This window comes from Rousettus aegyptiacus, unplaced genomic scaffold (genome assembly GCF_014176215.1).
Source record: "Rousettus aegyptiacus isolate mRouAeg1 unplaced genomic scaffold, mRouAeg1.p scaffold_m13_p_10, whole genome shotgun sequence".
Classification (NCBI taxonomy): domain Eukaryota; kingdom Metazoa; phylum Chordata; class Mammalia; order Chiroptera; family Pteropodidae; genus Rousettus; species Rousettus aegyptiacus.
The window spans coordinates 36,991,666-37,014,310 of NW_023416285.1; the positions used below are offsets into that span (position 1 = coordinate 36,991,666).

General features: G+C 32.0%; 1 protein-coding gene and 1 pseudogene across 3 annotated transcripts in view; one reads left to right on the forward strand and one right to left on the reverse strand.

The window, feature by feature from the left end:
* GRID2 (glutamate ionotropic receptor delta type subunit 2) overlaps positions 1-22,645 on the reverse strand; it is a 1,244,053-nt gene that overhangs the window by 902,794 nt on the left and 318,614 nt on the right. The window lies entirely within an intron of this gene.
* On the forward strand, positions 848-2,264 carry LOC118608491 (annotated as a pseudogene).

A 22,645-nucleotide genomic window follows, 5' to 3' on the forward strand; every position in this document is an offset into this window, starting at 1 on the left:
TTTTGGACAACTATTCCATATTATGTCAGAGATAAAGTCATTATTTCTTTAAGAAGTAAAGGACATTTTAAAAATTACAGTAAGTCTTACAGCATCTAATCATTATATAGCAAAAAAAGTCTGTAAGGATCTGAATGGACAGATAAGAGTTGAAGTTGAATTATTTTAATATTGAGGCCTTTTAAAATGAGGATTTGTATGAAAAGTTTACTCTTTCTTTTTACTTTATGATTCTGTAGTACAAATTGTACATGTTAACATTAATATAGAAACTTCATTTATCATGATTTAAGAGCTAGAAGCAATAAATGATTGTTTCCTACACATAAAAAATGGCTCATCCTCTGTCTAATCATATAAAAATACAACAGAACTATTTTAAATAAAAACTATGACTATCATTCAAACATATTAAGTTTTGTCTGCCTGGAATATTCTCCACCCATCTACTCTCCATTTCTCTATTTATACATACTTTGTTTTGCCAAAGCCAATTTTTTTTTAATTCTCTCCATCAATTACACTGCTCATTGATCTCTCCCTTCTAAAAAATTTGCCATAGATAATTCAATATCTGTCATTAGATTATCTTTGCAAGAGGTAGTCCATTGGGCTTGTTAGGAAAAATAACTTAAATTATTAGGGTCTAAAAGCCAAGTCAAAGCTTAGGGTAACAACAAATTAAACATAGTTATTACCTTCTCCAGGAATTCTTGTCTACTATGGGGAGAAGGGGAAATATTTGGAAGCAGCACTCCTAACTGAACAAAGTCTAAGTACAAGTCTGCTACTAGTGAGAGACATATTGTTACAGTCAGTTATGATATTCAATAGATTAAAAGAAGAAATGGGTGAGAAATCATGAGTATAACCTTTTAGCAACCGCTGGGATATAACTCAACACTCCTACTCCTTTTTTTCTTTTTTTTAGAAACATAATAGTTTCAACTGCTGCTGTGCTGTAAAAAATCTACAAATTTAGTATCATAAAAGAACACAAATGTATTATGTTCTAGTTCTAAAGGTCTGAAGTCCAAAATGGTCTTATGGGGCTGAAATCAAGTTGTCCACAGGGTTACGTTTCTTCTGGAGGTTCTAGGAAATGAATCATCCCTTGACTTTTCCAACTCCTAGAGGTTTCTCCACTTTCATCTTAAAAACCAGCAATTGTATCACTCCAACCTCTCCTTCCATTACCCCATCTTTTTCTCTGATTTAGATTCTCTTGCCTTCCTCTCATTTTATAAATTCCTGTGATTACACTGGGCTCATCCAGATAATTTGAAATCTCTCTCATTTTAATATCCTTAATTTAATTACATCTGCGAAGTCACTTTTTTTTTCTTTTTTTTTTTTTTGCCATTTAAGGTAATATATTTGTAGGTTCCAAAGATTAGGAAGTAGATATATATAGGGGCCATTATTCTGCCTAACATATGAATCTTCCTTTATTTGCAACTAGTCCTATGCTAGAACTTTTTCTTTACAAAGTATTTCTTTCTAACTTTCACATTTATAAATATAGTTGATCCTTGAACAAACATGGGTTATGAGAGCCACAAGGTTGAAAATCCACATGTAACTTTCGACTCCCAAAAAGTTAACTAAAGTTGATCCTTTGTGTCCATGAATTCAACCAACCTATCAAAAATATTTTAAATCTGTGGTTGGGAATCTGTGGTTGGGAATGCGAAAACAACTTTCCAATCTGCAGTTGGTTGAATCCACAGATGTGAAACCTGAGGATCAGAAGGGCCAATTATATTTATTGAAAAAAATCCAATTACAGCTTTTTGAAGAAGATGAGGTAGCAGCTTCAGCTGAGCTTCATTCTGCTCACTGTGGCTCCTGACTCACCACTATTGGCTCCTGAGAAGGAACAAGTCAATTAGGAAGCCGCGTTGCAGCCACGGCTTTTAAAGATACGGAAAAAAAAACACCTGTAGACCCGGAGGTGGCGATTCATTGAGCAAGAATTACTCCTCTGATCAGCCGCAACAAAAAATCTTTGGAGAAGGTGTGTGCTGACTTGATCAGAGGTACAAAGGACAAGAACCTCAAAGTGAAAAGACCAGTTTGGTTGCCTACCAAGACTCTAAGAATCAGTACAAGAAAAAATGCCCTGTGAGGAAGGTTCTAAGACTTGGGATTATTTTCAAATGAGGATCCACAAGCGACTCATTGGCTTGCACAGTCCTTCTGAGATTGTTAAACGGATTACTTCCATCAGTATTGAACCAGGAGTCACCATTGCAGATGCTTAAATCGGCCTTTTTAATAAGTTAACTATTAGTTGTTAAAAAAAAAAATCCAATTATAAGTGGACATGCACTGTTCAACCCTGTGTTGTCCAAGGGTCAACTGTAGTGTTCTTCTATTTTCAAGTGATCTCAAGATCCAAACTAATACAGCTTCACTAATTACTGGTTAATAAAAGTATCATCAAGTGAGCTAACCAACAGACATCGGAACACATATGAAAGATGGCTCATGACATAAAGTAACAAAAGGGAACCAGTGAGTTTTTTGTAAATACAGTTTTATAGGAAATGTTCATACAATTAAAGAATTAAGAGAATTTGAGTAGCACTTATATCAGTTGGGAGCAACAAAAATTCTACATTCAAAGAGTGTAGTTAAATAAAGTTACTAACTAGATTATAAATCTGGAATAGATATTATATATTTTTTAATTTCTTTTATAAGGCAATATGCAAATACATAAAAGCTACATGATCCCACTCTTTTTTTTCCACATAAAAGGAGTCATCACTACAGTTATGTTAATTCTTAGAGAGAGTAGTACCTCAACAACCATTTGAAATGTTGACCGAAAACTCAGCAGTCATATATAAATCTATAATAATGGCAAGAATAAACACATAAAGAACTACATTCACTTACCACTAACAATAAAATGCAGCCTAAACATCTCTAGACTAAGACAATAGTAATCCCCACCTCTCCCTCTCTCTTTACACTTATTACTCTGCTATAAAATTAATGTTTCCCAAAAAATCATAGATACAGACAACAGTTTAGTGGTTGCCACAGAGAAAGGGGGATAGGAGAGTTAGAGAAGGGTAAAGGGGATCAAATATATGGTGACAGAAGGTGATCTGACTTTGTTTGGTGAACACACAAGCACTATACAGATAGTGTAATATATTTGACACCTGTATAACTTTATTAATAAACATTACCCCAATAAATTTAACACAAAAAATTATTTGTTTTTATGACAATTGCTTATTTACTTAGGGCTTCTTTGAAGGCAGGGCTTTGTATATCATTGTAATATATCATTGTAACCCTAGCACATATTATGTCCACAAATACATATTCAATAAAAGATTGGTAGAGATATTAATGAATATATTCTACATGTTATTGAACCATTAATCACAATTTAAAGTCTATTTTAATATACATTTAAACATTCTTTAAAATTCAGTATATATGTAGATACAAAATAAGAGATCATTAAAGACACATTTATCTTAGTCCATTTTCAATATTTATTCTTGTTTATAAAATTATTTACTAATTTAAAGTGAGCAGGATTGGGTGCTGAGGTCAATGTACTAAAAATTGCCAGTTCCACGTATTTCATTGTAAATTGTACTCTGTTGGATCCTTTCAAAAAAGTATTGTCGACTTCTCTCTCTATATTTTTTTTTACTAATTTTTCCCTTTCTCACTCAAGGGGACAAGATTATATATTCCAAGAATTTCCAAGACAGGGCTATTTTAAAATACTTATAAATAATAAAATGCATTGTTACTACTTCCTTCTTTCTGTACTTCCAAACACTCTTTCAATTTAAGAAATTGTGATGGCCAAATAACCCAGTGAAATATTACTATTAATTTCTTTAGAAAACTTTCCCTGAAAAAAACTGCTCCATCGGGCACAAAAGCATTTTCCTATAGTCTCTTATATATTCATATGTTTTTTCAAGAGAACAAATCCATATAAAAAAATCAGTTTTCCTAAAGTTACCTTCTTTAATTATTCAGTAAAAATTAGTTTTCCTAAGGCTACCCTCCTTAATTATTTAAGATTAGTAGAAAATTAAACAGATTTCTAGTTAAGTTAATGCCAAAAAACACACTATAACAAATTGCAAATGCATTTTGAAGACATTGTATATAGTATAGATCTTGTAGAAATGATACATTAAAATAATTGCATTGCTCATCTCTCTTTTTTATTAGACATATGCTTTCTTTGAATAAAGCATACTGATTTTTCCCCCCTAGGTTGCAAAATTATAGAACAAAATTGTAAAACTCCTACCAATTATAAACATGAATAACTATTTTTAACAAAACCTAAGAGTATGTCTTCCCTAAGTTTCCGGCCTTGTTAAGAATAAGAAAAGTGGGGGTGGTGGGGAACCCTATGAAAATATTTCTTTTCTCAAATGAGCTGTGTATTGTTTTAGTGTCCAAATTCAAAAACTTCTATTCACTCCAAGTTGTATTAAATGTAAACAAAACAACAATAGATGTTTTTCTTTTATTGGGTTTATTCTTAAAGATAAGCTAGGATATCCAATTGCACATCACCTACAAACTTAAACCAGTACATAAATTAAAATCCTTAAAGTTGAAATTGGTATTTTATCTACTTGTATGTCACATCTTTTCGAATTTTCATTGCATTCAATGATTTAAATGCCATAATTCTCTCTATTTTTTGCATACTATATTAGTATGCATAACCACTTTTTTGCTCAGTGCAATTTTTGATAGAGAGACGAGCTTTGTTCTGAATAATTTACTATCTGTTGCAAGGATTTGAAATGACAGCTTTGTGCTCTGATTTAACTGACTGTTTATTTGCTTGAACCAGCCAAAACCGAGGCTTGTCTCTATTGGCAATTCAAGATAATAGAAATAGTAATAATGAACTGGGGGATATTTTCTTCTGTTCTGCTAAAAAAAAAAAAACATGTCATTATAACTTTATATTTGTTTTACTTCAATCACTAAAATAGCCTGGCACCTCTTCTAAAACACCTTAACTCACTCAGCATGGACTAAGTGAAAATGGATTTAAATCTGTTTAAAACCAACTGATTTATAACAGAAATGTATAAGAAAATATTGTAAATATATAAATAAAATGGCAACAAAATGAAGGTGAATTTAGTGCCATTGTATTCTATTAATTTTTTTGTGCTTAACCTAAGTTTAAGATGAATCCAATAAAGTGTTTTCCTGGTGGGGAAAAAATCAATGCAAGTTTATATTACTGTTCAGTGGGTGTGTGTCAATACAGCTTTTCCCATGGAGAGAAAAAATTAAACTTCCTTTAAAAATAGCTGAGACCACAATTGCTATGACAATTTTGCTTCCTACTTTTTCTACATAGTACTTTACTCTTATAATCAATAGACGAAATAGAGTGTTATAGTATGCAAACATTCTTGACAGTATATTTTTTCAGGTGCTATTGAAAGACAGAAAAAAATAAAAAGGAAAACCTTTAATAGTAAATAAAAATTGAAGTTCTGGCAATATCGTTCTTTTTTCTTCAAAATTCTTTTATCCTTTACTAAACTCAAGAATATTTTGCAACTATTAACAGACCAAATGTCCTTTTATATTCATCTTAACATGGTATAAATGATAACTCATATTACCATTCCTCATTATATTTGCATGTTTCTATAAGTTCTAAAAAATGTTTTGTTTTATTGTTGTTGCTGTTGTTTTGAGGTTTTACTGCATTGGAAACCCAAAATAACAGATGAGTCTAACAGTATGAAATCCCTTTATAAAGAGTCTTATCATTTTGCCTTTTAACTTTATATTTTATAATACTCAACAGAGTCTCTGGCAAAATGGTCATATCACATTTGTAAAAGGAATGAAGGACAAGTCATTGTTTGGTCTTATATTAATTAGTAGGTTAACTAGCTAACAGTTTTCTGCGTTAAAAAAGTCGATTAGCATTTTCCAAAAAAGGGCTTATGGTCAAATAAGTTTACAAAATATTAATGTATATATAGAATTTCTGAGAATTCTGAACTCCTAGCACATTAAGCAATCTAAGAAATACTGCACTAAACATCAAAACAAACAGAATCATATCTCTTATCCTGCAGAAGTGACTTTAAGAAATGCTATTTAAGCCACCCAATCAATACTCAAACAATTATCAATCAAAATCAGGGAATCAAATGTAAAAGTAAGAATAAATCTTAACAGATAATACTCCAAGAAGAAATGGTTCTAATAGATTTCCTCTGGTCAATATAGTTATATTGGGTACATGTTATACTCAGCACTTTGCTAAGTTTTTTGAGGACTCAGGTATGTATATGGCCTGGACCTTAACAAAGAAACAAAAATAATGTGTATAGGTGCATGCTGAAGACATTAAAAAAAATGAATATTATGGAACTCAAGAAAAGCATAGCTCAGTATGTCATAGGATGGATCATGGAGAAACATAGTCCTTGAGATATTTTTACTGATATTTTATTCTAGATATTTTATTCTAGAAAGTGAATAATATAAGCAAGGTGGTATGATAAGCATTCTCTAAGAGGGCCCTCAATAATGACTACTTGCTAGTGTTCATGCCTTTATGCAATCCCCTCCATTTGAGTGTAGGCTAGACTCATTCATTCAGTTTTATAAATAGAATATAGCACAAAAGATGGATTGTAATTCCCAAAATTTGGTTACGGAAAGACTATGGCTTTTGTCCTGGCATGCTCTTAATTGGTCTCACTCTCTCTTGTATTCCTCACCCTGGGGAAAGTCAGCTACCTAGATCTGAACCAGCTCCATGGAGAGTTCCACATGGTAAGCGACTGAAACTTATTCACATTCGCTTCAGTAAGCTTAAAACTGGATCTCCAACTCCCTCCATCCCTTGTCAAGCCTTCTGATAAGGCCACTTGATGATTGAAATAAACCTCATGAGAGATTTTGGGCCACAGGTATCCATCTACGTTGCTGCTGGTCTCCTGATTCATACATAAAAGTGGTGGCATAATAAACACTTGCTGTATAAATCCGCTAAGTTAAGGATAATTTATTACTCATTAATAGAAGAATAATGCAGGTGAAAATATGTTAGGTAGCTGAATGAAACGTTTTAAGAGGTTCAATTACATCACACCTTGAACCAAAATTATCAATGGCTCTCACTGCCAGTAAAATAAATTTCTTGCTCAGCTTTACATCAAAAACTTGTCATCTGTCCTAAGTTACATATCTAGGCTCAAGTCATTCCATTTCCTCCCATGTGTTCTAATCAACAACCAAACCAGAGCAACTTGGACTCTTTGAAAATGCTGCATGCCTTCTTGCTTCTGCATTTTAGCTCATCTGTTGACCTTTCCCTTTCCCTCCAATCAAACTTAATGGTTAAACCCCGAATTTGAAAATGGTATACTGAAAAGGATCTTGGAATCACATAGAGCTGGTTCTACATGAATCAGTGAATCTAAGTTTTTTCATTTGTAAAACAAGGATAGTAGTACATAATCATGTATTATTTTGTAAAATAAGAATTAGGATGAATGCAAAAATCTAAGAATTGTGCCTGGTACAAAGCAGTTCTTTTTACAAATGATAGTTTCTTGCCCATCCATCACCTACCTCAGTCCTGGTTAGAATCCATAATGTTCTGCCATTCATGTTAACATAGCAGTTTAAAATTTTTATATAAATTGATGTGCAAAAATATCATATCACTGGTCTATCACGGATGTGACATATACACATACATGCATACGTATCTTTAATATATAGTTGTGTGATCTGTGTGTGTGCGCGCGTGTGTGTGTCCTTACCAGGTATTGAGATTCTTAAGGATACAGACAGAATCTTGTGGAACATTTTATACTCATTTTGCCCAGAATCATTCCCTGTATGTAGCAGTAATAAAATAAGTGCTATGATTGTTTCTTGAGTCAAATGGAAAAGAGGAGCTACTGATTAGATAAATAATACGAGGGTGTATTTTAGAGGATCTTGAATAACAAGATGAGTGATTTGGATCTGAAGGCACAAATGACAGAGATTCGTTTTAGATTATTTTGAAGGAGACTGACTTGAAGATATAATACTTTGCACAATAATTAATCTGGTCTAGGGTGCAGAAACACTGAAAAGGGGAAATCTAGATAGCTAACAAATGGTTATCAGTAAAGTGGGATGGAGATCAGTAAAGAGCACTGAGTTGGAGAAAAAAAATTAAGGTTTGTTAGCAAATAGTATTTTGGATTTTCTTCTTTTTAGAAAAGAGTTAAAAAGCCAATTTTTACAGTTATTTGAGAATAGGTTTGATGTTTACATTGTTTTATTACCATGTGTGATCAGCCGGAAATTTCCCTCTCCTTTGAAGATGTCCATTTTCTAATTTTCGGAAGCTGTGAATATGTTACCTTATATGGTAAAGGGGACCTTGTAGATGTTATTACATTTTTTGAGATGGTAAGATTTTTTTAGCTTATCCTGATGGGCCAATCTAATAACAAGAATCCGTAAAAAGAGGGAAGGCAGAAGAGTGATGGAGGGAAATGTGACTATAGAAGAATGGTCAGAGGAAAGCAATGCTGCTGTCTTTGAAGACAGAGGAAGGGGACCATGAGTGAAAGAGTGCTAACAGCCTCTAGAAGCTGGAATAAGACAGGAATAAGACTTTTGCCCTAGACCCCCCTAAAAGAAATGCAGCCTTGCTGACACCTTGATATTGGCCCACTTAGACTTGTGTCAGACTTCTGACCTATAGAATTGTGAGAAAATAAACTTGCAATAAGTCACTAAGTTTGCAGTGATTTGTTACTGCAATACAAAATTAATGCATCGTAGTTATCATGATTATTTATGTTTCACTGGTTTTATTGTTCACAAATAATTTTCTTAATACCGTTATTTGAGTATTCTTAATTTTCTATTTTTATTTGATTTTAGTCTAAAGAAATAATTATTGAGAGAATTTGTTCTTCCAGGAAGGGCACATATCTGGGATTTTTTAGACACTTCCATATATGAGAATAACTTTCAGTTACCCTCATTCATAAACAGCAACTTGACAGTATAAAATTCTTGATTCATAATTTTCTTCACCCAATAGATTTTTTATTACTGATTCTTTCCTCCAACTTTTCTCTTTTTTTCATTCTCTCTGCCAGGATATACTTAAATATTTTTATTTTTGGTAAGAAATCTTTGTTTTTTATCACTAACATTTCTTTTACATGTGTGCAGATCACTTTGTATTTTTCCTCTCTATTTCTAGTTCTTTTGCCAAAAAAAAAAAAAATCAATATTTTTGATATTGGTGGCTTAGAGGAATCACTGCTTCAGCTAAGATTTGTAGGTGGGTAACAGTTAGTATCTCACTTAGAGATGCCAGACAGGGTATGGCTGAGTAATCAGGACCTTGCAGAATTGGGTTCTTATTCCCACAAGCAGGGTTAAGTGATCTAGTCCTCCTGTTTCCTCTGCAGGAATTCCACCAAATTTGGGAGTGGCTAGGTGGGTCAGGGTGCTGGAAATGACTGTGACCTTCACCCATCATCGCTATTTCTCTATGACATTTGACAAGCCTGTACCTCAGTCACTTGTCTAAGAACTGGCATTAAAAATGCCAAGCCTGCCCCTCTCCCAGGACTCTTAAGGATAAGATTAGATGGAAAATAGGGCTCTTTGAAAGCAAAAACATTCTATTTGATCGAAGATTGTTCTGTGACTGTCTTTTTTGTGTGCGTGTGTATGACTTTTGAACCACTTCACCTATTTCTCTTCCCACCTACTCCCTACCTCTAGCAAACACAATACGTTCTTTGTATCTATGATCTTATTTTTTTTTTTTTTATTTTTTAAGATTTCACATATAAGAGATCATATTGTATTCGGTATTCTCTGTTAGACTTATTTCATCTAGCAAAATGCCTTTGATATTCATCCACATTGTCTCAAATGGCAATGTTTCATACTTCTTTATAGATAAATAATATTCCATTGATTATATATGAGACAATCTCGTTATCTACTCATCCACTGTTGGACACTAAAATTGTTTCTATATCTTGGCTATCATGGTAAATAATGCTTCAATGAACATGGGGTGCATATTTCTTTTCAAGAGCTGTTTTTGTTTTTTTAGCATAAATGCTCAGGAGAGGAATTGCTGGATCACATGGTAGTTCTATTTTTAATTTTTTGAGGAAGTTACATACTGTTATCCATAGTGATTGCACCAATTTACATTTCAATCAATAGTGTATGAGGGTTCCCTTTTCTCCACATCATTGCCTACAGTTGTTATTTCCTGTCTTTTTGATAACAGCCATTCTAACAGGCATGAGGAGATATCTTATTAGAGTTTTGATTTGCATTTTCCTGATTTTTAATGACACTGAGAATCTTTACATATACCTGCTGGCTTTCATATGTCTTCTTTGAAAAAATGTCTATTCAGATCTTCTGCCCACTTTTTTAATCAGATTGTTTTGTTTGCATATGTGTATGGAACAGAACAAAGAGCCCACAGATAAACCCAAATATATACAATCAATTAAATTATGACAAAGAAACAGATATACAATGGGCAAAGGATAGTCTCTTCAATAAATGTTGGGAAAACTGAAGAGCCACATGCAAAAGAATGAAACTTGACCACTATCTTACATCATACACAAAAATTAAATAAAAATTTATTAGAGACTGGAACATAAGATCTGAGGCAATAAAACTCCTAAAAGAAAGCATAGGTGGTAAGCAAATTGAAATAGGTCTTGGTGGTAATTTTTTGAATCTGACATCAAAAGCAAAAGCAATAAAAGCAAAATAAGTGGGATTACATCATATTAAAAAACTTCTCCACAACAAAGGAACCCATTAATAAAATTAAAAATAACAAATACCAAATAAGAAAAAAATATTTGCAAATCGGTATTTTCTATTTTCTTTTAAACTTTAATAATTAAATATTTTAATTCACTTATGAATGCATCCTGGTGTGTGTGAGGGTTAGAATGTAATTTAATTGTTTCCTAAAAATTAACTATTCTCAGTATTTTTGAATAATTCTTCTTTTTATCCATTTATTTATAATAAAGCATGATCTATCATTCAATAAATGCCCATACCGCTGGTATCTCTTTTAGCAAGCGCATGCTTTCTATAGCTCCTTGAAGAGATATAGTACAGTGAATAATAAGTAGTGAGCCTATCCATGCCATTAAAGACATTCCCACAAATGACATCTATACATTTAAAAACAATCTTTGGCAATTTCTTAACTAGCTACCATTTCATAAACTCTACCATCATTCAACACACATTTCTCTTTCTTGTCCATAAGATACAATGCCAAACATTTAAATAATTCTGTCACACTAAGATATGTTAGGGGTAATTTATCCATATTTAGCCACATTGTAACAGTACAGAGTGATGTTAGAAATAATTTTTTTCTTGTGAACTTACAAATTTTCTAGAGCTTGCTTCTTTCTGTTCTTATCATTTACAAATGACATATTTACTAATCCATTTGACTTTTTTTTTTTGCCAAGAATTAACATCACAATTTAGTGATTACTTACCTAATTTTTTCCACTTTGGAAAACCAATATATATGTTTGTCCCTATTAATTTGTTAGGGGAAGAGAGCATTTAAGCATCAGATGCCAAATCAATATCTAAGATTCTTTCAAATCCTGAAATCCTATGCTTCTGTAATCCTAGGGCATTAGGAAAAGAATATCTTTGTGAGAGAAAAGTAAATCTTGTTTAATTTATGCTACATTTCCCCTTCCTCTATCTTAGATTTCAAATTCAACTCCTATGATATTTACCCCATTTCTTAGCACTTTGTAAACAAGCAGTGTGTAAATAAAAAGCAGTTGAATAGATCTGTTTCTTCTCTCATCAGTGACCCAAGTAATAAATCTAATTTTGTCTTGTTTTTCTAGAATATGGATAATAAGATAATTTGTCATATTCAATATGTTTCACCTATCCCTCTTTCCATGTTTTAGGGCTTTTCTCACTTTTCTTAATTTTTTTTCTTATTTTGTGCTTCCTTCTACTTTTTATAAATACTGTAATAAAAGCTAAGCCTAGCAGAAAGTGAGATAATGTATCTATACAGAGATATTATTAGTCTGTTCTTTTTTTCTCATTAGAAAATATGTGAGGCTATAATAAAGATTCAATTTTTTAGAGCTTTTAGCATTAGAGCACACCTATCTTTGTCATGAACTTGCTTTGTTCAGAAGATTTTCTTATAACTTGGGGAAGTTATATTAGACTCTACAAAGTATTCATTTCCTTAGCTTTATGGCACCTTAGATGATATCATCATCTTCTCCCAAGATTCCTGTCACCTCCCATTTTGCTAACTGATGCTTCCTTGAAAGATTAAGATCCAGAATAGCAGCCCTTATTCAACTCTCTGAAAAGTGAAGTTCTCAGTAAGGCAAAAAATATCAGATGATCTGCTTTTAACTGAATGAGCCTTTAAGTTGATACCTAGATAGTTTACATTTGCAGTTTCATCTAACTTGTTTCTTTGCCAATTATTATAATTAACATAAGTAATAAGAAACTTAGATTCTTTTCTTCTACTCAATAGGGCCAAACTATTTAGACTTCTAAGTTCTTATTCTTAATAAACATTGTCTATAGTTGCAGACCCACCCTTGAGTATTGTCTAGCATACCTAAGTCACACACACTCATTTGAAATCTTAACAAAACAAATTGGAATTTAATTATTTATTCTTCAAATTCTACCACTTATTTTAAATCTTCATTCTAGAATCAGTAATTCATAATAATGAAAGCCAATATTTATATGGCAGTTACTATTTTATCTATTCTATGTACTCTATGTTTATTATTTTATGTAATCTTCACAATGTTCCTTAATGTCAGTATCATTAGTATGCCCATTTTATACATAGAAAATTTAAGCACAAAAGGTTAAGTAACTTGTCCAAGGTCATACAGTTAGTAATGGTTGAAGCAGCTTCTGCATTTGTGCCTTGACCATCATAATACACTGCTATAACCAATGCAGTAACAACACAGAAACAGTACAGCAGCCATACAATTTTACATTTGGTAAGTCCTTAGAATGGAGGTTAGAAATCCTGTCCCTCAAGATAGTTTTGTAATGAAAAAGCATAGACTCTGATTATGGGGTTCAAAAGGTACCTTTTTTCTTTTATTAGTGTTCATTTTTTAAATGAACAAGTTAGGGAAGGATTATGCCAGACCAGGAATATTCAAGATCTTCAGGGCTGTAAAAGTAGAGTATTTAACTATAGTGGAAAGTGGGAATACAGGGTGAGGAGTGGGGAAGGAACGGTAAAAGAGATTTGTAACAGAAATATTCTCTCTTAGACCAAGCTGTTGTTAACACGAATCTACTGTAAAATCACTTATCTTCTCAGCTGAATGCATTGCCTTTTTAAATATTATTTGGGGCCATCTTTTCATGTTATATAACCCCACTTCAAAAAGAGTGGCACTATGCGTTGTTAAAGTCTCAAATTAATTTTAACAGATGAATCCTCTTACACACTTTTAAAGATGTTTGCTGTATCATTGAAATGAATTGACCCCAGTTTGAAATGAAGACTATATCTAACTCATGGGAGAAAATAAAGAGTCCTTATGGATATTTAATACAGAAAACAATTTACCTTGGATATTCATAATTGCAATTTTAATAGCTATTTTAAATCTGCTTATTTAACTGAGTTTACAAACATTAAGTAATAAAAAGAAAAGGTATCTATCTTGATTTTAAATCCTGGGGCAGAGGTCATAATGATGTTTAAAGGACTGGCACTAAATCAAACCAGCAGTCCGTAGAGGACTTTGGACCATCTCCCGTATTTCTTACATTAGGAGTACAATGGAAAGTAGCCACATCCTGACCACTCTTCATGATGTGAACAATTTTATTATAATATGTTGTAATTTTATGAGGAAAAGCAATTCTGAAAGGCTAATGTTTCTTTTTAAAATACAGAAGTAGCTATTGAATGCCTCAAAGTCCAGATTGATTGGATATTAAAGGTAGAACTGGTGATTTTAAGTTTCACAGAAGGAGACACATTTCTGTCAAGTTTCTGAGCTGTAGGCACAAAATAGGTGGTTAAGTGAATGGTTCAAAGAAAACTATCTTTTATATTTTGGGTTTGTTGTTGTTGTTGTTGTTCATTATTCTTGTTCAAATGCTGATACATCACATACCTCACTTAGAACAACATATGCAATTACCAAACACTGTTTGACACATGCACTCATTTTAGCTGTTCATCACCAACATTTCAAACTGTGGCTGGTACAAGGTATGAAAAATGATTTAAATTTTTTTTTTTCTCAAAGTAAAAGCACTTCAAATCAGTGTATAACATTTAACATAACATTTTAAAATAAGACTTAATCAATACCCTTATATTAACCTAATTAAATAAAAGCCATGTTCCTAAAATAATTACAATATGAGTGTCCACTAAGCTTTATTTTCCTTTAAGTTTCAAAAGATATCTTGGGGTCAGTCATTTGAGTTTTCTCCACTATCTACAGTTATGGCAAAAACATTCTATGTGCAGAGCCAAGAGTTGTATGACTTATTCTTGAAAATAGAGCATTGAAATATCATTATTACCTTTAACCAATAATTTAAGCCATTTTAATAATTCACAAAGTATTTACATTGTGAAACTGTAACATGAAGTTTATTTTCTCTATTCTAATATTTTTATTATGAATGTGCAACTAAAAACTTATCATCATCATCATCAGTTCCTTATGCTACAACTGGGGGAGAGTATTGCATTAAGTTACATTTTTTTTTCTTAAATCTAGTGGTATTAAAATTTGATCAGTACTTATATTTCATGTTTTATAAATCATCTGTTTATGTCATTTGTCACATAAATAACTAGTGCTCTCCTGATTTTCTTGAAAACAATTGTAATGACTCGAGTATGGTAGCAAAATTCACATGGAATTATATGAATGAACTGTGTTATCTTAAAGGTTAACTTGTTTTAAATAGTTGTTATTAAATAAAACACTACTTTCTTACAGTTCAACTAATCAACTATATTTTGCTTTAATGAAAATTATATATTAAATTTAATACAGCTATATCCAAGCCTTTAAATGGACACATTTGATCCAAAATGCTTTTATTACATTACCCCCAAAATTTGTGCACTGTGTTTACTTTAAAATTTGCTAAGTGACAAAGTTTATCATCATGGTCCATATGGTGCTTTCAGTTAAATGATTAGTAGATTAAATATGTGTCATAATAAACCATTTTTCTCACTTTGACAGGCATCTGTCTGCCTCTGTTCTATTGTATGTACCTATCTATAAAATGTAAGACAATTTATTTTCTGTCATTATTATTTAACATTTCTTTGCTCTATTGTCAAGGATTTCTAGCTAGAAAATTGTCATCTTGCCTTCAAAATATAAATGGCCTTAGGGTACAAGAAGAGGTTGACTGCTTTCCCCACAAGCCTTGAATACACATTGCCTTAAAACAGTCTCAGCACAGAAAGCATGTGAGGCTTTCTTAAGGCATTTTCAAATGCCCTTAAAGAAGAAGATAATTATTTTACCTCTCCTTCTCTTTACCTTCTGCCCCTTCATATTGTCAAGCATTCAACAACTGTTTATTAGTTGTCCATTGTGTTATAACAGGTCAGAATTGAAAATAATAATATGATACAATGAGATACAAAGCTCTCAGCTTTCTGTGGGAAAAAAATATCCAGGACTCCTAGGCTAACTTAAACTTATAAATGTATAAATATGAAAAATACAAATTGTTTTCTCTGAGGCAATCGTGGACGAACTGATTCAATGTGTATAATGGGGTTTACTCATAAGAGCAAACCACTGGAACAGCTCCTGGTATGATCCTGTAATGTCAAATGACACAGGACGGTGCCTCTACTGTTTGAAATACCAAAACAGAGACAGCTAAACAAGGCTTCATTTATAATAGATTGTGGAAATAAATGACCATGAAAATGATCATTCAGTGACTAAAAGGGTGGAATAAGGGTCTGAAAGCAGAAAGTGAGAGTCTTAAATTATCAAAGCATTCACTTTTCTTCTACAATATGCAATTTAAATTTACCATTCAGTGCCTTAGTTCATAATTACATCTCAAAGCTTTTGAAGGGAGGGCACATGGTCACTATAAGGCCAGGCAGCTTTTTGCATTAATGCACATTATTCCTGCCAATAATATTATGGGCATGTCAGAACTCAATACTTCCTCTATCTTGTCCTTTTCAGTTAGAAAATTTACTAAAAGGATAAAAGTCTTTGTAGAAGGTCAAAGGGTAAGGCAGAAGAAAGTATTTGAGGGATCTAATTTTCACGCAACAGTCTTAAAAACCATTATTGGATTTTTGACTAGTAAAAGAAAATGTGTTGCATTCATTTAGTGAATTCAAATGTGAATCTACTAATGTGAAAATGCAGAGTTATGACCTACTCACCCATGCTAATGACTATGTCATTTACATGTGTTTGCCACTTTAATAGGGAATAAATGGTTTAAGATTTTATAAATGATTCATTTGATTCTGCTAAGATATCTAATGACAAAAAAACATCTCAAGTAGAAAAGCATTAAAAGGTTTAATTTTGTACCATTTTTCACAAAAAGAAAATGCATTTCTTTCTCAATATCTACTACCTAGATGAACACAAGCTGAGAAAAGTTAACTGTCTTATTATGGCTACAAATTCAAATTATTGTTGTTTTAGTAGGCTAGCCAGAAACCAATTTCTAGTAAGTTATTACTAAGTAATATTTTTCCATGAATCTAAATATATATACATTTCTTGGTTACAGCCCACCCAGAGACAGAAGCCTTGATAAATACTAAAACATTTGCCACCTCCTTATAAGTTAGAATATTTGACTTATTATTTTATTTTACAGAATAAAAAGGAAAAAAAAAACAGATGCAAAAAAACAATGCAAATCTTCTGAAAAATTAAGAGGCAAATCCAATCCAATCCTGGTTTTGAATTTTCAGTATTCTTCTATTACTGAGCAATCCCACGCAGAGCTAGATCTCAAATATTCAAAATTTATTTTCGCTATTCAAGTGGAGCAATATATAGTTATTCATATAAATATAAATAATGTAATACTTATACACATTAATTGAACATATTACAGGCACATACATAAGTAATGTTTATATATTCAGCCCATTATAATATATTTATACATATTTTGTTTAACATATTAACATAGTAAATAAAACAGTGGGAGAATAGTATAACCTTTGGCAATATTAGTAAACACAGTGAAGTCTTGAAAGATTTGCTTATAAATAAATGATAACCAAATATTTTCCTGAGGTAGAATGTCAAATATATTTCAAGATTTAGTGTTCTATAAACCATATATGGATATGAGGGAATGCTTATGTACTAGATTGGGCTATAATTATAAAACTATAAGTGTTTACAGAAAGGATAATAAATACCGAACTGGAATGTTATTATGTTATTACCAGTCATCAACTGGTAAAATTGCTAATGTAGTATAAATGCAAATTATTAGAAATAGAAATGTCAACACAGCATGTTAGTTTAATAACTTATGTTTAAAAAACAGTTTTTTAAATTATTCACTAAATGATAAATAACCTTAATAATATTTAGGGTAAATTATAATATAGACTATAACTATAAGAAAAAAATCTGCAAAGATGCCCTTAAAAATAACTAAAAATATAAAATACATAAAACAATTAGCACAATAAGAATAACAATTACAATTTTCACTATATTACCACATTCAAAATAAGGGTTCTTTAAAATCAAAACAATTCACCCTGAAGTTCTTATTTTTGTATACTTTATAAATTTATTTTTACTTTGATAAGATTAGTGTTGTAGGCTGAATTCTAAGTTGTCCCCATGATCTCCATTCTCTACTGTTATTCCTCTGGCTATGTTACTTACCTTCTATGGCAGACGAGACTCTACAGATGGGATTAAGATATGATTAAGAACAATTCAATTTAAAACAGAGGTATTACCTGGGTTGACCTAATCTAATCACATGAACTATTTAAAAGGAGAGTTTTCTCTAGCTAATAGTAGAAGATTTCAGATATTTGAAGTATGAGAGGGATTTGAGGAGAGGAGATTTCTCCACTACAAAAATGGAAGGTACCCTGAGAATGGCCTTTAGATGCTGACAGTAGCTCTTGGCTGATAGCCAGCAAGAAACCAGGGATCTCAGTCCTTCCTTTGCAAGAAGATGGATTCTGCCAATATTCTGAAGGCACTGGGAACTAGGTCTTGACCTGGTCATGCCTATAGATCAGGACACAGACATATAACACCTAGATCTCAGCCTTACAGAATTCTGAACAGAGGACCCATGTATAAAACATGCCAGATTAATTGGGTAGGTGCTAAGTAGAGTTACTTTAATAAGAAATAAAGAATGAATTTCCATGAGGATTTCTCTAAGAAGCCTAAATACATTCTTCACTTAAAATTTTTAATTATAGAATACTTTTATCTATGCAATTACTCTAAAATAACATAGTATTTACAATTAGCACAAAGCATAAATAAATGTTATACCAAATTATAAATAATCCTAAACATTATTAGTAGAATTGCCACTTAATATTTGACTTCTTTTTAATTTCCAGGGAAAATGCAAATTATAGAAAATGCTATAGATCACGAATAATGATAACTAGTCCTACAGGGTTCACTTTCATTAAAATTTTTGTAAAATCTCACAGTGGATGGCAACTATCATTAAGCAAACTACTTGCCAGACACTTACTTTTACCACGTTTTCCTCTTAACTCTCCACATTGAAGATGATTTCAAAAATATTATAAACTGTTAATGATTTAGCATCACACTGTAACTTCAAGATAAAAACTGCTTATATGCAGATAATTTAGTGTAATCATGTTTGTATCGCCGGTACAAAGCACACTGGCACACAGAAAACATTAAATATTTGCTGAAAAAATTAGCAATTTTTATCATTATACTTATTTAATAATTATTATTAATGCTTATTAACTACCTTCAATATGTCAAGCATTGCTTCACACATCTTTTCACATTTATTCATTGATCAGCTGGGATTTGGTTGTAGTATATTTCAGAGGAAATCCAAAATAATTTAAATAAGGTAAAATTTTATTTCTCTCTCACTTAAAAGGAGCCTGAAGGTAGACACTCCAGAACTAGTACAATGGCTCATGGTATACAGGACTCAGGTTCCTTATATTTTGGTGATCCACTAACCTCACCATATAAGTTTTGCTCATGACCCAGCAAGCACCAGATATCATATCTTCATTCTGTCTGGATAAGAAGAAACACTGAAGGGCACAGTCTAAATGTTTCACAAAGCATTACCTCTTAAGAGACATTGGTCAGAACCAAGTTACATGGTAGCAATTAGCTACAAAAAAGTCTGGGAAAGTTGACTTTATTTCAGGTATCCAATGAAATCAGGGCTTCTACTACTAAAGAAAAACTGGCAAACCAATATTGTAATAATCTCTCTCACATTTATTAAAAAACAAACAAACAAACAAACAAACAACAACAACAACAACAACAAAAACCCCATAAGACAGATACATTTTTTACTGAGGATAAGAAAAACTAAGTGACAGTGAGGTTAAGTGTCTTTCACAAGTTTATAGTAACATGTGGAAGCTAAGATACAGACCCATGCTGTCCAATTCCAGAGCACTGCTACATAGCGTATAGCCTATGAACCAGTACTGGTCTACAAATAGAGCCCTCCACACTACCAGGAGATAGGTACAGAAATGGAAATATTTGAATTGCTATAACACTGACACATAATTTTGTCAAAAATAAAATAACACTTACTCCCGATTGAATTGAAAACTGAATCTTTCAGCGGTATTTAACGAGTACTGTTTTAGAGCCTGCAACACAATCATTATGTTGACTTGTTCAATAGTCTAAATTCTGCTCATTTGCAATTATTCTTTCCTTTAAATTTTAAATAAAATTGTCTCTTTTCTCTTTATGCAAACTGTGGGAAGTTCAGTATTTTTCTGGATTTCTGTGGACTCTCAGAGAATTACATTTTCATAGGTACTTTTCTTCCCATTTCCATGTTCTTTTACATTTCCTTTGTTTTACTTCCTGTAGTCTTCCTCCCACCACTGCCAAAACCACCCCTGCCAAAACCAACAGAGTTGCTACCTATTTCCCTCCCTTTTTCTCATCCCCTCAATTTTTCTCACAATCCCTTTGGAATTCTAATTTTTTTTTTTTAAATTTTGTGGAGGAATTTTTCTTTTTCTTTTTCTCATTGAGTTCATCACCTTATTCTTCCAAGTAACTCATCTGAGACTATCAAATTTTCTTTTATAACAGAATCAGATTCTTTCAGAGACAGAAACAGCTGAAATAAGTTTCCTTGCTGTTATTTGCAAGTTTTAAATAGCATTTTATTTTCATATTTCTGCTCTTATGACATTATTTAGTACAATATTTAAGGCTTTCTACAACATGAGCGCTGCATACCTTTCAAAGTATGTCTCACACCAGGCTCCCTCTCAATTTCCTTTTTGATTCTATTACAGAGCTTTAAAAAATCTCTCTTAGACTTTCACACTGCGTTGACATTCCTTTTATATTTGTCTATCTCTCCCACTAGAATATATACTCCCTGGAAGAGTGAATTATTTCATATTTGTCTCTGTCTCCCCCGCATTTAGCAAAGTGTCTTGCATAATGAGACATGTAATATATTTGTAGTTGAATTGCTTAAATAGAATCTATAATGCCAACTTCGAGATTTATTTTCAGGCCTTCATCTGAAAATTTTGCTATCGATTTTTAGGTTTGAATTGGCAGGAACTTCTTTAAAATCCACATATTTCCACCAAAGAAATGTGTTGACAATTTAGATACTTGTGACATTTATATGTGGCTGTATGGTCAACTGCCATACTTTCCATATATATAAATCAATGATTCTTAATTCTGGAGAACTAAGATCCTTTTTACAATATATTGTCATTTTGTTTTGCTTGTGTTTGTTTTTGGTTTTGTACAACATATTTTTATTGCCCCTTTTATTATCTGAAATACAATTTATAGACAATGTAACTTAACTGATGAAAAATTTCAATACATATCTCCATAAATAAATATATAGAAAAATTAAGAAAAAAGTAATTTAAAAATGAATATTTAAATTTTAAATTCAGTGTATTCTATAATGAAGCAGTCATATGTTTATAAATGAAAATCTCCACAGAGGCAATGGCTATAAAGAAAGAATGACACCGTATGCCAAATTGATGATTAAAAATCATGACTAACATTGCCCTTCTTAACATGATTTTACAAAATGGAAAACAACTATTGGTAAGCTTTCAAATAATATAAAGCATAATTTTCTCTAACTTAAGAGAATAAGTTGTAATTAAGGAAAATTCAATCTGTAGTTAAACCACACAAAATACACTTAGAGTTTAGATGTAAAATGGAATTAGGATCTAGGTTTGGAAAATCAAACAAGTTTTCCTGCTGTATTAGTAGATATTAAAACATGAAAATACTGTCTGGTGGTGGAATGATTTTTTTATTTTACAGATTATCAAGTATTTCTGCCCACTAAATGCTCTTAGCATCCTCCACATTGTGATAACCAAAACTTACCCCACACACTACCAAGATACAGTATCAGTATCATTCCCATGGAGGACCATGTGAATTGTACAGATTTTAGCACAAATTTTACTTGATAGGCATGTCCATATGAATTAAACTGATTAAAATAACAAACAGTATTTGTTAATCACTGCTTTAAATAGAAAAAATTAATGAAATACAGTTAGATAAACTTTCCTACTACCATTATTCTTAAACTGTTGCCTATCATTTTTTTTAAATAATCTTTGTATTTACAATCCTAGCTAATAAAAAAGTCATCCTAACTTTAATATCTAACACCTCGTAAAATCCATACTTAGATTTGATTCAGACTGTGGAATTTCAGATGATTATGAAATTTATTGTCTCAAAATATATGATGTTTCCCTTTTTTCATGGGCTTTGGTTTTGAATCACATGCTTAGAACCTCGTCAACATCTTGATGTTCTTAGAACTGCCCCCTTACTGCAGGCAGCAAGCCAGCAGTCTGATGAGGTGTCTAGACGATCATACCTCATTTGTCACTAACATTTCACTCTAATAATGAAAATGCTGGAGTTCAGGGACCTGGAGTTACATTTTTGATAGACTTGCTGAAAAACTAATTGAACTATTTTAAACCAGGGTCTTAGTCAGAGATTTTTATCACCTGTACCTCTGCTGGGAAAGTGATGCAGTAGGACAAAGACTATCCAATAAGATTTTGTAATAAGTTACTGACGACAGTTTAATGCAGACAATAGAGAAACCAACTTTGAATCAAGCTCTTCCAGACTGTTTCTGCTGGGTAGATATAAGCTGATCAAAAATGTAATAGCTGAAAGCAGTTGCAGAAAAGTACCTTCATGAAATAGGCAAATCAGATTCCTCTAGGCAACTAGAGGGAAGCATAGGACAATAAAAATGGCATTGACCTTTC